The 17,965-nt window shown below is 39.3% G+C and overlaps 1 protein-coding gene and 3 gene segments (V, D, J or C); all 4 read right to left on the minus strand.

Annotated features, from left to right (window-relative positions):
* Positions 1-6,388, minus strand: part of LOC306973756 (Ig kappa-b4 chain C region-like) — a 37,459-nt gene extending 31,071 nt beyond the window's left edge. The window contains exon 1 of the C gene segment in view: positions 6,350-6,388.
* The window catches only part of LOC306973752 (unconventional myosin-Ig-like), a gene marked incomplete at its 3' end in the record, with an annotated part of 481,166 nt that overhangs the window by 170,956 nt on the left and 292,245 nt on the right, over positions 1-17,965 (minus strand). The gene's annotated exons all lie outside the window — the stretch shown is intronic.
* On the minus strand, positions 7,735-9,828 carry LOC306973757 (Ig kappa-b4 chain C region-like). The segment is given in 2 exons: positions 9,798-9,828; positions 7,735-8,063 (listed from the first exon to the last, which is right to left on the minus strand).
* LOC306973758 (Ig kappa-b4 chain C region-like) lies at positions 14,768-17,771 on the minus strand. The segment is given in 2 exons: positions 17,735-17,771; positions 14,768-15,096 (listed from the first exon to the last, which is right to left on the minus strand).

Below are 17,965 nucleotides of genomic sequence, written 5' to 3' on the forward strand. Positions count from 1 at the left end.
CTATATCAGAACCCAATAGAATTAAAACAAGGCACTAAGGACAATTAATATGCTAACAGCCTAGCATTTAGGAAAAAGATAAGTAATAATGATAACAACTACAATAATAATAATAATAATAATAATAATAATAATAATAATAATAACAACAACGATATTACTGTTATTATTATTGATAACAAATACTCTCAGGTGATGACTTGTCCAGTGAGAAGCCTTGACTAAATACTATGTATTTGGATTAGCCCCACTGCCTACCACCTTTTTATTTAGTTATTTATTCTTTTTTTTTTCTTTACTTATTTTTATTTATTTATTTATTCTTATTTATTTTTTTCTTCTTTCATCTCTCTCTCATCTACATTTTTTCAATATTTTTATTATTATTATTATTATTTTCCCTCTTCTTTCTTTTTCTTTTTTTTTTTGTTTTGTTTTGTATTATACTGCAGTGATTTATGTGCCATGTATAAATTCAATAAAAAAATACAAATTATAAAAAAAAAAATGCATATGTATATATTTTACTCTCATTTTAGTGTACTTATGTTAAGTGCACTTTATTGAAATATATTTTAAATGTATTAGACAAAAAACAAGTATACTAATAATATATTGAAATATATTGAATTTTTACCTGGGTTGTTTTCTGTCAAAGGCCTGATTGGCTGAACCAGTGCGTCATCACCATGGCAACAACGGGGGATTAGAATCTTAATTTTTATATTCATATGTTTATCAATGTAATTATTCACATTTTTACTAATTTACCAAGTTAGAGTTAGTTTCTACTATTTGCAGCATTAGTTCTTCTGAGAATGTCGTCCATCGCCACGGAAAGTTGGTTCTGCGTGATTTCCTTAAATGAATCTAAAATCAGTCAAACTGAATCTTGAATCTAATTGATTTGGTGAATCTGAATGGATTTTCAGCCCTGGTGTGTTTGCATATGTTTGCTGGTCCAGCCGTTAAGAGCCCAGTGCTGCTCCTTCAGAGACACTCCCACACCAACAACACAATGAGCCTGATGTCCTTGCAGCTGTTCCTGCTGGCTCTGGGGCTCCTGGGTCGGGGTGAGGACATCTCTGGGTCACACACTGCTCCTCTGGACACCTGCGGGGTCTGTCTCAATAACTCTTCTTGTGTTTTTCAGCTTCTTCAGGAGCAGAAATCCTCCTGACTCAGACTCCTGCAGCTGCAGCTGTGGAGAGAGGAGCCTTTACCTCTGTCAGATGTCAGTCCAGTACAAGTGTTTCTAGTAATCTTGCCTGGTATCTTCAGAAAGGCTCAGAGTCTCCAAAGCTATTGATCTATTCTGCTACAACTCGTCAGTCTGGAGTCTCCAGTCGTTTCAGTGGAAGTGGTTCTGGGACTGACTTCACTTTGATCATCAGTGGATTTGAGGCTGAAGATGCAGGAGTTTATTATTGTCAGCAGTATAGCAGCTACCCGTTCACACAGTGAAAAAGACTCGTACAAAAACCTCCTCAGACTGAACTGAAACTGACTCGCTTCACTGAACTCACAGACTTTATGACACGTACGACCATAAAACCCCAACAATCTACTGATAATATTTATTACAATAAAAGTAAAACTCTTCACACAAAGTTATTCAAATAAATCATAATTATAACTATTATTAATAAAATAACTTCCAATGCTTCAAATGAAAAATAAAACTGAAAATAAACAACAGTAAAACACAAGTTATGCATTGATTAAATATGTCTTGTTCTACATTAGTGGATTTTTTAGACTAAACTTTTTTAACGACTCGTTATGAACTCCTTTAAATCCCTCAAAGACCAAAGTATAAAATGATAATAAAACAATTGAAATGAGGGTAAAACATTCAAAAGACTTGGATGAAGCCGTGAAGCAAAGCGTGTCCGTGTTCCTGAGTGTTAAAGCCAGAATAAATGAGCCTGGGTTTAAAAAGGACAAAGTCAGGGACGGTTTATGTCTGGATATCCATTATTCCAGAGTCTGGGCCCGTCTCCCCAGTGTTTAGTCCTGACTCTGGGGACGTCCAGCAGGAGCAGATTTAACCACCTCAACGCTCTGAGTCACAAACATTCAGGAGTTCAGACGAGGACATGAGGGCTTTGAAATCAAACACTTTTTAAATCAACTCAACACAAACTGGAAACGAACCAAAGAGACTGGGCTGAAGTCTGGAAAACTATTACTTAGAATATTACAGTTTTTATGTCAGGATTTTCTATTTTCCCACAGATTGAATCAATTCTCATTCACGATGTGGACCTGGATTTTTATACTTTTGTCACTTTTAACTCTATATGTGCCGTTGATTCGTGGCTGTTGCAAAAACACTTTCCCCTTTGTGCACGAATAACGGTTTCTCAGTAGCTTCAATTTGAGACTTAATTCAGGAAATATTCTTTGGTTTAAGACACTTGGAAAGACTCAACAGCAGAGACTTCAAATGATTAAAGTAAAGTGAGGTTTTTAAAATAAAATGTTGACAGACAAATAAATGAGTGACCTTCAGAATCAGTGTTTTATATTTGTGTCCTCAGTAGGTCAGTGGTTCCTGTATGTGTGTTTGCAAATGTGTCCTCAGTAGGTCAGTGGTTCCTGTATGTGTGTTTGCATATGTGTCCTCAGTAGGTCAGTGGTTCCTGTAAGTGTGTTTGCATATGTGTCCTCAGTAGGTCAGTGGTTCCTGTGTGTGTGTTTGCATATGTTCTACAAAATAAATAAATCATAATCTATTAATACAAGTCAGAATCAGAAGAGGATTTATTGCCGTTTCAGATGTTTTTTCCTTCATATTTTGTTTGAGGGAAAACAGCTGCATAATAATAATTCTTTCCCTGATTCTGAGCCTGGACCTGCTTTGACCAAACCTCTCATTACAAACAAATCACCGGAGACACTTTAACCAACAGCCTTTAGGTCTGACACCGTTTGGAGTTTAAGAACGGTCAAAATAACTCAAAATATAATAATAATAACTAATAATATGAACAAATATGAAAGTAAGGGCATGTGATAAAGGAGGAGCAGTGGGCGACGGCAGGACCTCCAGATGTGGAGCCAGGCTGATGGTCAGAAACACCTGGAGTATTCACTTATTGTACATGTTTTTAGTGGCAGGAGAAACCGGAGGAAACCTACACAGACACAGGGAGAACATGCAAACTCCACAGAAAGGCCCCGTCCAGGTGGGAATCGAACCCGGGACCTTTTTCCCTGCAGCCTTGAGGCTAAATCACGTGGTGTGAATGAGTTGTATTAATGCTTTAATATTATAGATTTTAAATATGAAAATGGTTCCTGCCTATTGTAAACGTGTGCTTCATGTGTGGTCATGAACATGATCTAAAAAGAGGCCGATGTCGCCCCCGTGTGGACAATTAGAGGCACAACAGCGAGAGGGTTGTCACTGTTTAACCAATTCTTCAGAGATGGGTAGAGTCACCAAAACATTACTTTAACCTCTTAACCCCCACCTGAACTGAGAACATTTTCTCCACTTTGGCTTTACCTAAATCTAAAAGCTTTTTGAAAAAGTGTCAAAATAGCCACAAAACCGAAAACAACGAGCGATAATTCCAATGGTAAATGGGCATCAGCAGCTGCACAATTTTTCTTGACGCTCAGGGCGGTTCCTGAACGCAGCTCCCAAGAGACTCCTCACACTTTGCACATGAGCGGCTGCATGGTCCAATTCTGAGAGGCCCTGCAGCTGTTCACACCAAACCATGTATCTGCAGAGTCTCACTCTTTGCATAAGCAGCTGCATGATCCAGTGAGACTCTTTATATTCCTCAGAGGTGACTCTTTATATTCCTCAGAGGTGACTCTTTATATTCCTCAGAGGTAACTCTTTATATTCCTCAGAGGTGACTCTTTATATTCCTCAGAGGTGACTCTTTATATTCCTCAGAGGTGACTCTTTATATTCCTCAAAGGTGACTCTTTATATTCCTCAGAGGTGACTCTTTATATTCCTCAGAGGTGACTCTTTATATTCCTCAGAGGTGACTCTTTATATTCCTCAGAGGTGACTCTTTATATTCCTCAGAGGTGACTCTTTATATTCCTCAGAGGTGACTCTTTGCTCTGAAGCTCCTTCCTGAAGCTCCTCATCTCCAACATGACTTTGGTGTGTGTCCTCGTGTGGACTGTCCTCTGCTGCGTCTTCATCACAGAGTCCAGAGGACTCACAGTGACAGTGAGTCAGGCCCAGACTGTGAGCGCCGCCCTGGGGGCCACCGTGAACATACAGTGTTCCACCAGTGTCAATGTGTGGAGTAATAATCGCTTGTACTGGTACCAACAGAGAGATGGAGAAACTCCAAAAGCTCTCATTTACTTTGCAACAACTCGAGTGTCAGATGTTCCCAGTCGTTTTTCAGGCAGTGGATCTGGGTCCAGCTTCACTTTGACCATCAGTGGAGTTCAGCCTGAAGATCTTTCTGTTTATTATTGTAAAGCTGATGTTGATTCTTCCCGTTATGACCTGTTCACACAGTGAAAAAGCCTCGTACAAAAACCTCCACAGACTGAACTGAAACTGACTCGCTTCAGTGAACGCCCAGTTTACAGACAGACTTTATGAGTGTTTTGGACAGTTACCACTTCAGCTTGAGAATGAATTAAAAGATATTTGTGAATATTAATAAATGAGCTTGATCGAAATATAATAAAGAACGTCATAACAAAAAATGAAACATAATATGAATAAATGTGTGACCTAAACTGAGAGACCGATTCTGATGATACAGACCCTGCAGCTGTTCACAAACAATGAAGAAAAAGTAAAGACAATAATCTTGGAATATTGCCGTGGTGGCTAACTAGTCAGAGACCAAGAGCCGAAATTTTCAACCTTGATCCTGTGAAGAGCCACAAAGGCACCGACCGTTTGCGAGATCCAAGGGTGGTAGTTTATTGTGATTAAATATAATTTGACTTTTATATTTAATCACAATAATCTATAACTTAATGCCTGGCCTTTTTTTTTTTTTTTTTTCAATAATTGTATTAGATGTATTGGTTTTACTCCTAACCAAGATTGAAATAAACATATATTAAATAAACTGACATTTTGTTCTGTTCTGACTGGGACAGAATTAGATTTTGTTTTGTTTTTTAATGCTGGGGTGTGTTTGTATGTGGGGCCCTGCCCACTGAGCCCCTCTTCTGAGTCGCCCCTGGCCTTTGCGCTCGGTCCTGACTGGATTGCGCAGAGAGAAGGCACTCTAGGCTGCACAAAGTTCATAAACTTTAATCAGGAGCCTCTGGACGTCTGAGGTTCTGTTTTAAATTGTATTTGTTACAGTTACTGTCACATGTTAAACAAAAAGTCAATGACTTTGCGTATTTCCGCGATACGCGATGTCGCGCTTCGCATCATATGCTTCGTTGAAGCTCCGCTTTTTTCCATTTCCTAATTTTGATCTTTTTCTGTGAATATGAGGCCAAATTAAGAGTCAAATAAAGAGTAGCTGATCAGAAATCTGAAAAGCACCGAAGCTGATCCCAGAGCCACGATCTGCCTGTCTGTTGTTTAACCTACATCCTGCTTTGAGTGAGGCAGGCACCTTTTCACGCCGCCTTGAAAAAGAGGGTGATACGGGCTCTCATTCATGCAGAGATGGAAACAGGGTCTGTAGGAGTATAGTTGGATTTTTGGTCAAGATTCTTAAAGACTGTTTTACAGTTTATGGGAAATATGTACCTATACTCTTGTAAAGAGCAGCATTGGATTATCTGATTGGCCAAGAGCCGCATGCGGCTCGACGGCCGCGTGTTTGCCACCCCTGGAATATTGCAATTGTGGAAAAAAATATGAGACGTACAAACTGTAGGAAAATCTCAACCAAATTCTTAACGTCAATTTTGACAACGTGAATAAAATCTTTTGAATTTTTAGGCCTGAGTCGGACGTCCCGTGGAAAGGACTTTTGTTTTTGGCTTTCCACAATTTCTCTCCGTAAGTGATCGCATTTTTGACCCTCTAAACGTCGCCGAAATTCACGAAATTTGGTGGAGACTTTCGGGCGGCCTCAAAATGTATTTTCACTTTGAATTGTGAAACCGTCTGGCCTCATCTTATGTTTTAACGAACTCGTCCCTGTTTTTTCATCGGAATAACATCACATTTGGCACAGTGAATCTAGACACAGTGAAATTAAAGACTAAGCCACGTTTTTTAAAACTGTTACACCGTCTACTCCTAACGCCGCAGTGACGAACGCTCACAGACATAAGCCCACAGAGCTCATATTCAGGTCACTAATGCACCAGCCGAAACTGAACAGAACGCAGCCATTAACACATAGCCTGCTCCCAGGACAGCGCCCCCTAGCTATACCTTGAAAATTGCAATTTGGACGCACAGGAAGTCAGCCATTTTGACTTTCAATTGGCTTTTTAAGTGGCTTGTTAATTGGCTTGTTAAGTGGCTTGTTAAGTGGCCCGCCCATCCTCTGTGTCCGTCGTGCCGGAAATATAACGGGTCTTGGTGAGTGTTTGTTATGCTATTAGCATTTAGCCTTTGCTCCGGACTGGCTACGTAGCATCTGGCCTTCAAAATATGTGAATGCAGCGCTGGTATCTTTCATTTTGTGGAGTACATGCCAGTATGATGCTTTCCGGTTGTATGTAATTTCCCCTAATTATAATTGCAAAATGATTCAATAAATATTGCTTAAACTGTAGTTCCATTTTCTGTATTTTCTGCAAATAAATAAGTTTTTTACAATAAATCTAAAATTGGCCGGGTCATTCAGTTGTGCTGTGTAGCTCCAATGGTAGAGCGCTGGGTTCCCATCCTGGAAACCGCTCGATCGATTCCAACCACAACTCTTTATTCTTTTTTGGGACTCGGCAAACCCGTATTTGTATAGAGTTATTGCTCAGTGATCGTGGTCTCAGGTGAAAGAGGCAGCTCGTTCAAACACACACTTGACACTTTTCTAATGCTTTTCTCCTTTTACGTGCACACATTGTAAGATATTTCTCAGTACGGCTGTTATTGCTGTGCTTGTGTTAGAAAAATGACCTGAAATGACCATCAGGCCCACATCAGGCCCACATCAGGCCCACATCAGGCCCACATCAGGCCCACATCATTATGGAGTTACAGCTCAGTGATAGTGCGCTGGTCTTCGGTGTAGGAGTTTGTTTGTTCAAATATGGCTTTGACACTTTTCTAATGCTTTCTCTTTTCCTGCCGGGACAAGAGTGAGGCCCGGTTGGGTGTGAGGCCGAGGGGGGGTTTGTGGCTTTAATTATTATTTGTTATTCAAACAAACACTGTAATCTAAAACAATGATTATTTTCCATAAACTAATAACATCTGTTAGTGACTTAATAAATAAGATACAATTAAAGCTAAATTAGTGTTGGATTAACATTGAAACTGTAAATGCCACTGACTCCAGGATTCTGTGTGTGAGTTCTTTCATATAATATGTGAAATATATAAAATGGAAACCTAAGATGTAAACATGTATTAAAAAAACAGAGACATTGTTGCAATTTCTGATATTTTTTATTTATTAATGAGAAGATTTTCAAGATGTAAATTATTTATTTTTATATAAAAGAGGAGAAGACATGAGCAGAAAGCAGTGAGGAGTTTATTAAAGCAGATGTTAATGCAGAGCTCTGTATGTCAGCAGAAGTGACAGCAGGGGGCGCTGTGTCAGTCCTGGGAACACTGCAGTGCGCTCAGTGACAGCAGGGGGCGCTGTGTCAGTCCTGGGAACACTGCAGTGCGCTCAGTGTGTGGGACACTGGACTCTGGGAGCCCTGTCTGGCCTCACAGCTCACAGCCACAGCGCCCTCCCTCCACTGCTGTGCGGTCAGCGTCAGGCCCACGCTCCAGCTGTAGTGGCCGTCCTTTAGCGGCAGCGCGGGGCTCCTCTGCTCCACAGCGCTCACACCGGCGCCGGACACCTTCCAGGACACGCTCCAGTCTGACGGGAAGCCCTTGTTGGCCAGGCACATGAGGGTGGCCTTCCCCTGGGCCAGCTCCGACCTGGAGGGGGGCAGCACTGTGAGGGCGGGGGCCACTCGACCCACTGCGGACACAGCACAAGGGCCAATCAGAGACACATATGGGTTTATGACACAGAGACACAACACATGTTTGTCAGTGTTTGGAAAATATTACAAATAAAGGAAAATAAAAAAAGCAGAAAAAAGAAAAATAAGATAAGATTATTATTAAGATTTTTATTTTTTTCACAATTGATTTATTTTCTCTTTTTTGTAAATCGATGTTGTTTGAAACTGCGTAAGGTGTAGAAACAGCTCTGTGAAGCGGAACGACTGAAAGGTTTCAGAGCTGCAAATAAACAGAAAAAATCCCCAGAGTTTCCCATGAGACAAAGTCACATCCACTCTTTGTTTTTTTCACTTTGTTACAATTATAATGGGGGATAAAGTTAAAGAATAAGGAAGATTTAATATTAAACACTTTGTAACATATAATAAAACCGTCCTCACATTAAAAGACATTAAGACATATTTTTGCTTTAATTTCAGGGGGAAAAAAACTTCTGATTTTGTAGTGTTTTGTTTGTTATTAATTTACCACTGAGTGTTTTCATTCACAACAGAGACTTTCTTATTTCTATTTGATACATTCACCACTTTTTTAAATTCACTGCCGTCTTTTGGATGTTGTTAAAGCACTTCCTGCACAGATAAAGGTTTGTTTTTCTTGTGTTAGTTCTGTTTAATGTTTTGGATTCTCCTGTTGCCAATACAACACTCTGACTGAGCAGCTCAACACTAAAGTTCTGTCTCTGCAGTGGCAAACCAAGGACGGACGTGGATGAGGACCTGTTCTATTTAAAACCTCATGTTAAACCTCTCGTCACATCTCCAGTAACAGCTGTAATTTAATACACGCTTGTATTTGATTATTGGGTAAAAAAGTCCGACAAGAGGCTCGGACGGATGTTTCCACAGAGACAGTCTTAAAATGGATAATGATTAAAATAAAGTCAGGCTTTAAAATGAAACAGAGTTAAATCAGAAAAACATGATTCAAGTTTTGAAGTAATTTCCAGAGAAAATATAAAAAAGTGACTTACAGTTGAGCTCCAGTCTGGTTCCTCCACCGAACGTGACCCACAGTGATACAAACTCACAGAGCGCTCGTACAAAAACCTCCCAGCGCTAAGAGACTGGAGAGACCATTCAGCTATTCACACTGATAATTCATTCAGCGAGTCAGGGATGAGTAAACAAAGCTTGTTTTCAGTTATGGTTTATAAAACATTTAATTAAAATGTAAATTAGTCACAAAATGGTACTTTATGTAAGAGCCCATTTATTCAACACAAAACAGGTGAATTAAAAGAGTTTTGTATCTATTCTTTGGGAATTCAAATGGGAAAAATTTACAATGGAAAGAATGATTTTTGTGCTTTTGTTGAACACATTTCCTGCAGGACAATCGTTTTTATTAGATATACTGTCAATTTTAATTGAATTTTATAAAATAAAATACTCCTTGGACATAAAACAGTGAAGACGCAAGAACACAGCCCTGAGGGACTACAGGGGAAAACCTTAAATAAATGAAATGAAATGGATGCAGTGTCTTTCTGATCCTGATGTTACAGACCCTGCAGCTGCCCAGATGTGGAGCCTCATTTCCATAGACACTTTGCATGAGTAGCTGCATGGTCCAGTGGGACTCTTTATATTCCTCAGAGGTGACTCTTTATATTCCTCAGAGGTGACTCTTTATATTCCTCAGAGGTGACTCTTTATATTCCTCAGAGGTGACTCTTTGCTCTGACACTCCTTCATGAAGCTCCTCATCTCCAACATGACTTTGGTGTGTGTCCTCGTGTGGACTGTCCTCTGCTGCGTCTTCATCACAGAGTCCAGAGGACAGACAGTGACTCTGAGTCAGGCCCAGACTGTGAGCGCCGCCCTGGGGGCCACCGTGAACATACAGTGTTCTGTCAGTCAGAATGTGCACGTGAATTCAAACGGTCACTGGTTGCACTGGTACCAACAGAGAGATGGAGAAACTCCTAAAGTTCTTATCAAATTTGCAACAACTCGAGTGTCAGATGTTCCCAGTCGTTTTTCTGGCAGTGGATCTGGGTCCAGCTTCACTCTGACCATCAGTGGAGTTCAGCCTGAAGATTCTACTGCTTATTACTGTCAGAGTTACCACTACATCAACAGTCAGCATGTGTTCACACAGTGAAAAAGCCTCGTACAAAAACCTCCTCAGACTGAAGTGAAACTGAGCGGCAGCTGCTCGCACTTCACTGAGTCTGAAGCCGACGCTGCTGAAACATCACTCCTTATTTAAAAGCTTTAAAAAAGAGAATAAAATAAATCTGAGTCTGAGCCCTTGAGATGCACCATCTCGTTTTCAAGGGTTGTCAAAATCTGCAAAAAAACAAACAACCACAGAAACAGATACAGCAGTAAAGGCATGAAACGAAAAAACACAAGACAAGCAAACAAACCAATCCCTACAACGAGTAACACACCCACACAAACACCACTGGTCCACTGCAGCGCACACATTCACTCAAGCAGCCAAATACACAAACACACACAAAGCTTTCCACAGTAAACAATCAAACTACAATATGACACGAACTACAAAAGATGCAAGACATTCTTGTAAGTTTGACTGTCAGGAGGAGTTCTCTGTTTCTCTTGTTGGCACCGTCCTAAATATAAGTCCTTGTCAAGCCCAATAAAAGTTAAAGAGAAAAATAAAAAAACACAAAAGAGCAAAATACTTTCTTGTGACATTTGAAAAATCACTGTTTAATAAAGTACACGTTAAATATACTTTGGTTTTGTTGCTCAATACAAAGACTGCAAATCTTTAATTACTGCATTTTTATAGAGAAGGTAAACATAAAATAAATAGTGATGGAGCAAGAAACGAGCCCTGAGGGACACCATGAAAAACCTTTTGAAATGTTCCTGACGAGCCGAGCCGACAGACACGGACGTGAAGGTGGTCGAGGTACAAGCGCTCGCTGACCAAAGGCTCCGGCTGCGAACCAGGAAAAACCCGGGTGTGATGTTGGTTTTAAAGGACTTTCAGCCAAAAGGGGAATCTGGAGGTTTCATGATTTATTTACTCTCAATAAACGTCAAGTTGAAATGACACATATTTTAACTCAGTCCTGATCGTAAAGTAAAAAGTCGTGAGAGTGTTTGTTGAAATAAATCTAAATATAAAACGAAAAATCATCGGAATAAATAAATGTGTGAAAAAACTGAGACTGACTCTGATGATACAGACCCTGCAGCTGTTCACAAACAATTAACCTGCAAAGTCAATCATCTTTAATACATTACAATCGTGAAAAAATATGAGACACACAAACTGTAGAAAAATCTCGACCAAATCCTGAAAACAAAGTTAGTTTTGTGAACGTGAATAAAATATTTTGATGATTATTATTTGTTTTTCAAACAGACACTGTAATCTAAAATAATGATTATTTTTCATAAACTTAACAGCATCTGGAATTTATATAAAGTGACTTAATAAATCTGTCAACCTCTTAACTCCCACCTGAACATTTTTTCTCCTGGTCTCCAAATTCTCCAAATCTAAAAGCTTCTTCAAAACAGCGACAAAAAACGAGAAGAAACTGAGGACGACAAAAACAAAAAACAAAAAAGCGCTAAAAAGTGACCAAAAAAAGACAAAAATCCAACAAAAAAATGACAAAAATCCAACAAAAAATGACAAAAATCCAACAAAAAAATGACAAAAATTCAACAAAAAATGACAAAAATCAAACAAAAAAATGACAAAAAACCAACAAAAAATGACAAAAATCCAGCAAAAAATGACAAAAATCCAACAAAAAATGACAAAAATCCAACAAAAAAATGACAAAAAATCAACAAAAAAAGACACATTTCCAACAAAAAATGACAAAACTCCGACAAAAAGTAACAAAAATCTACCTAAAAATGACAAAAATCCAGCAAAAAATGACAAAAATCCAACAAAAAATGACAAAAAATTAACACAAAAATGACAAAAATCCAACAAAAAAAGACAAAAATCCAACAAAAAATGCCAAAAATCCAACAAAAAATGACAAAAATCCAACAAAAAAATGACAAAAATCCAACAAAAATCCAGCAAAAAATGACAAAAATCCAGCAAAAAATGACAAAAATCCAACAAAAATACAGCAAAAAATGACAAGAATCCAGCAGAAAAATGACAAAAGAGCAGCAAAAAAGTAATTAATAAAGTGACGAAAACACATAAGGGAAATAAACAGTGACGACTTTTTACATATTTAATGTTGTCATTCATCATTCACTGTCTTTTCATGTCTCTGTGATGGTGTTTTTCTGTATGTTTGTGCCTGTGTTTGTCCTGTCATGACGTCAACCTGCCAGGAGACGACGGATGAAAATTAGCCCATATGGCAAAGTCCGGCACATTTCCATGTTGAAGAAACACATGTTGATTAATGTGCACTGTCCCAATTCAAATAAAGATATATTAAAATAAAAAAATAAATTAAAAAAAAGGAGGGAATGCATTTGGTTTTGGCTAAATTATTGTTGTATTAACATTGAAACTGTAAATGTCACTGACTCCAGGATTCTGTTTATTAATTCTGATTTAGTCATAAAATATAAATATGAAATATACATTAAAACATAAAATAATGAATTCACCTCTTAAGTTTACAGCCTATAGGCCTCATTTAAAAGTTAACACAGTTTTCACTTTTTTGTTGCATTTTCATCCTTGTTCACGTCTCGTTTCCGTGGCTCTTTTGCTGCTTATTTTCCAGAAGCTTTTAGAAAAAGCCAAACTGGAGAAAATGTGCCTCGGTTCAGATTAGTGAGAGTTAAGAGGTTAAATTATCAATGAAAAATCAGAAAATATTATGAAATCATGAAACTATAGTTGTGCTAAAAAACACAGAGTCATTGTTGCAATTTCTGATATTTTTATTTCATTAATGAGAAGATTTTTCTGATGTCAATGATTTATTTTTACATGAAAGAGGAGCAGAAAGCAGTGAGGGCTTTATTGAAGCTCTGTAGTAAAATATTATTCGACCACAACAATTGGACAAAGAACAGCTGGATTGTATTTACAGATGTGCAGGTGCATAAAGTGAGAGCAGTGGATCTGAGTGTGGAAATATCCAAATTAGAGCGAGCACAACTGAAGAGGCACCGACAACAATTACTTTTCAAAATCTTCCCCAAAGCTTTGATGTTTTCATTATCCTCTTACTGTTGGATTTACAAACTCAGAAATATTCGTCATTTCTGCCATGATCTGTTGAAGACAGTTTCACTTCGTCCTCTTCCTCAGACGGTGCAGAGCGTCGCGCCTCAGCAGCTCCACAGTTTCTCCTGACGCTCAGGGCGGTTCCTGAACGCAGCTCCCCAGAGACTCCTCCCACTTTTTTTTGAACCGTACAATCACAGGAAGTTCAGTTTGGCTGTTTCCTGTCCGTCTCTCTGTGTGTTCCTTGTACTATATGGGTCTCACCAGGGAATTTGCCCTAATTATAATTACAAAATGATTCAATAAATATTGCTTAAACTGTAATTCCATTTTCTGTTTCCTGTTTTCTGAGAGTTTTTTTACAATAAATCTAAAATCGTCCAGGTCATTCAGTTGTGCTGTGTAGCTCCAATGGTAGAGCGCTGGGTTCCCATCCTGGAAATCGCTGGATCGATTCCAACCACAACTCTTTATTCTTTTTTGGGACTCGGCAAGACCGTATTTATATAGAGTTATTGCTCAGTGATCGTGGTCTCAGGTGAAAGAGGAAGCTCGTTCAAACACACACGTGACACTTTTCTAATGCTTTTCTCCTTTTACGTGCACACATTGTAGGATATTTCTCAGTACGGCTGTTATTGCTGTGCTTGTGTTGGAAAAATGACCTGAAATGACCTCTCTCCTCCAGGCCCACATCAGGCCCACATCAGGCCCACATCAGGCCCACATCAAGCCCACATCAGGCCCACATCAGGCCCACATCAGGCCCACATCAGGCCCACATCAGGCCCACATCAGGCCCACATCAGGCCCACATCAGGCCCACATCAGTGTGGAGTCACAGCTCAGTGATAGTGCGCTGGTCTTCGTTGTAGGAGTTTGCTTGTTCAAATATGGCTTTGACACTTTTCTAATGCTTTCTCTTTTCCTGCCGGGGCAAGAGTGAGGCCCGGTTGGGTGTGAGGCCGAGGGGGGGAGGGGGAGCTTTAATTATTATTTGTTATTCAAACAAACACTGTAATCTAAAATAATGATTATTTTCCATAAACTTCATAACATCTGGAAGTGACTTAATAAATAAGATACAATTAAAGCTAAATTAGTGTTGGATTAACATTGAAACTGTAAATGCCACTGACTCCAGGATTCTGTGTGTGAGTTCTTTCATGTAATATGTGAAATATATAAAATGGAAAAACCTATGATGTAAACATGTATTAAAAAAACAGAGACATTGTTGCAATTTCTGATATTTTTTATTTATTAATGACAAGATTTTCAAGATGTAAATTATTTATTTTCATATAAAAGAGGAGCAGACATGAGCAGAAAGCAGTGAGGAGTTTATTAAAGCAGATGTTAATGCAGAGCTCTGTATGTCAGTAGTAGTGACAGCAGGGGGCGCTGTGTCAGTCCTGGGAACACTGCAGTGCGCTCAGTGACAGCAGGGGGCGCTGTGTCAGTCCTGGGAACACTGCAGTGCGCTCAGTGACAGCAGGGGGCGCTGTGTCAGTCCTGGGAACACTGCAGTGCGCTCAGTGTGTGGGACACTGGACTCTGGGAGCCCTGTCTGGCCTCACAGCTCACAGCCACCGCGCCCTCCCTCCACTGCTGTGCGGTCAGCGTCAGGCCCACGCTCCAGCTGTAGTGGCCGTCCTTTAGCGGCAGCGCGGGGCTCCTCTGCTCCACAGCGCTCACACCGGCGCCGGACACCTTCCAGGACACGCTCCAGTCTGACGGGAAGCCCTTGTTGGCCAGGCACATGAGGGTGGCCTTCCCCTGGGCCAGCTCCGACCTGGAGGGGGGCAGCACTGTGAGGGCGGGGGCCACTCGACCCACTGCGGACACAGCACAAGGGCCAATCAGAGACACATATGGGTTTATGACACAGAGACACAGAGTCACCACAAAGATCCTTTTGACTCAATAAAAGCAGCACAAACAAAGAAACAAAGAATCAGGAGTTTGGACAAAGATGAAATGATGTTTCTCTCTTTTGTAATGAATGTGGTTTGAAAAACAGCTGCCACAGACTCCACTGAAGCTGAACCACTGAAAGGTTTCAGAGCTAAAGACAAACGTCCCCAGAGTTTCCCCTGAGACAGAGTCACTTCACTTTTATATTTTTAAACTGATCTGAGAGAAAACGCTTTACAAATAAAAGATAAAACTAATGAAACTAATGAAAGTTTAAGTTTCTTCATTTTGGAAGAAACAAAAATAAGGGAAATGTTTTAGATAAAACCTTTAACTTAGTTCAGTTTGAAAAGATGTAGAACTAATCTTTTACATTTCAGATTTTATTGGTTTGAAATTTCATCATTTTGTTCGTTTTTCACTATTTTCTAGATTCATTTTGCTTTTGCAAAAACGGATTTTCCCTGTGGGACAAATATTTCTTTTCTCGTGTTTTAGATTGAACAAACGTCAGGAACAACAAGAGCAAAAGATGGATTTAACTACAGACTATTTTATATAAACTCACTTTAAATTAAAAAGTAGATAAATCAAAATCAGCCAAAATATGTTTGACGCAAAAATAAGATGAAACATTTTCATAATATTTCATTTAAAAAACTGAATAATACATTTATATTTGTATGAATATTTTAAATCCATATTTGCGACTCCGTCTTTACCGTCTCCATTTACTGCTGCAAATCTTCACCGAGTCAAAGATCTGTTTAACTTAAACTTGTTTGGGGACGATAGAAACGCACAGACACGGATAACGGTACGTTTACATTCTATAATTAATAAAAGACACTTAAACTTTACAAATGAGATGAATTTGAAAAAGACATTAATTAAGTTTAAACATATTTTTCTGATGAATAAGAAAAAGAAGTGACTTACAGTTGAGCTCCAGTCTGGTTCCTCCACCGAACGTGAACCACAGTGATACAAACTCACAGAGCGCTCGTACAAAAACCTCCCAGCGCTAAGAGACTGGAGAGACCATTCAGCTGTTCACACTAGTAATACCATTCATCGAGTCAGGGATGAGTAAACAAAGCTTGTTTTGAGACATGGATTATGCAACATATAAACCCTCCACAAGGAACTCAAATAAAGGAATGAAATAAGTCTCTGTAAATAACTAGTATAGTATTTATTCATTGGGGATTAAAATGGGAAAAACAAACTACATATTCTTTTGTTGAACACATTTAATGCAGTGACAATCATTTTTAGTAGATATACTGTCATTTTGAAGTTATTATTGCAAACTAACAATAGTCTTAAAACAATAAACATTAATGGCACAAGAGCACAGCCCTGAGGGACTCCAGGGAAACCTTTAAATTAGACTTAAAATGGAGACAGTGTCTTTTTCTGATTCTGATGTTACAGACCCTGCAGCTGCTCAGATGAGCATCATAATGAACCAGGAAAGGCCCACTGAGGTTAAGAACCTCTTATTGAGGTGATTCCTATTGTACATGTTTTATTGTATCACTGCCATATACAATAAAAAAAACATTTATAGACTTTAATAATTTAGAGGATTTACTGATAAATATGGACAATCACAATAACATTGAAATAATTTGACAAAAACTCTAAAAAGTGACATAAACATTGTGTTTTTTTCCAAATGAAGATGATTCAGTCACTGATTCTGAACCTTTTGTCGTGAGCAGGAAAATATGTCTGAATTTTAACATCGAACAGAAACATCAAAGAATTCCCAGTTGGGAATCAAACTTGGGACCTTCCTGCTGTGAGGCTCGGTTGCACAGCTAGAAGGTCCGGGTTGGATTCCCACCAGGGACGGGGCCTTTCTGTGGAGTTTGCATGTTCTCCCCGTGTCTGCGGAGGTTTCCTCCTGTTTCCCCTATCACTAAAAACATGTACAATAGGTCAATCTTCCAGCCAGGTTATTCTGAACATCAGCCTGGCTCCACATCTGGAGACATCCACTGCTCCTACAGGTCGTCCCAGCGAAGGATGAGTCAAACGCAGAGGACCAACTATGTTATACAGTTTTTGTATCATGACAAAAGTAAAGCACCTTCTTCATCTGAACCACTGCACCCAAATGTGTTTGTTTTCACTGTTGGATCCAGAGTTTCCCCGAGACACTTCAACTTCTTAACAAGGTCGAGCTCCGTGTCTCTAAGGAACACATTGGACTGATCCATTTTCATGTGAACTCTGTTTATTTCAATAGTTGTGCTCTTCATTTTGAGCTGGTCCCTCTCGCCCTCCAGGAATCACAGCGTGGCTAAAAACGAGTGAAGGAGCTCCCCTGGGTAGAAAACGGCTTCTGCACATGTTTCCTGCTCCTGCATTTCTTCCAAACAAAGATTTAGTGATTTATTTCCAAACAGGTTCACTCTGGGGCAGCCATGTTGTTTACTGTCAAAGGCCTGATTGGCTGAGCCGGTGCATCATCACCATGGCAACAAAAGGGGTTCAATTCTTCAATGTAAATATTCATATTTTTTACTAATTAACAAGTTTAGTTTCTACCATTTGCAGCATTAGTTCTTCTGAGAATGTCGTCCATCGCCACGGAAAGTTGGTTCTGCGTGATTTCCTTAAATGAATCTAAAATCAGTCAAACTGAATCGTTAATCTAATTGATTTGGTGAATCTGAATGGATTTTCAGCCCTGGTGTGTTTGCATATGTTTGGTGGTCCAGCCGTTAAGAGCCCAGTGCTGCTCCTTCAGAGACACTCCCACACCAACAACACAATGAG

This window comes from Gobius niger (assembly GCF_951799975.1).
Source record: "Gobius niger genome assembly, chromosome: 14".
Taxonomy (NCBI): Eukaryota; Metazoa; Chordata; class Actinopteri; order Gobiiformes; family Gobiidae; genus Gobius; species Gobius niger.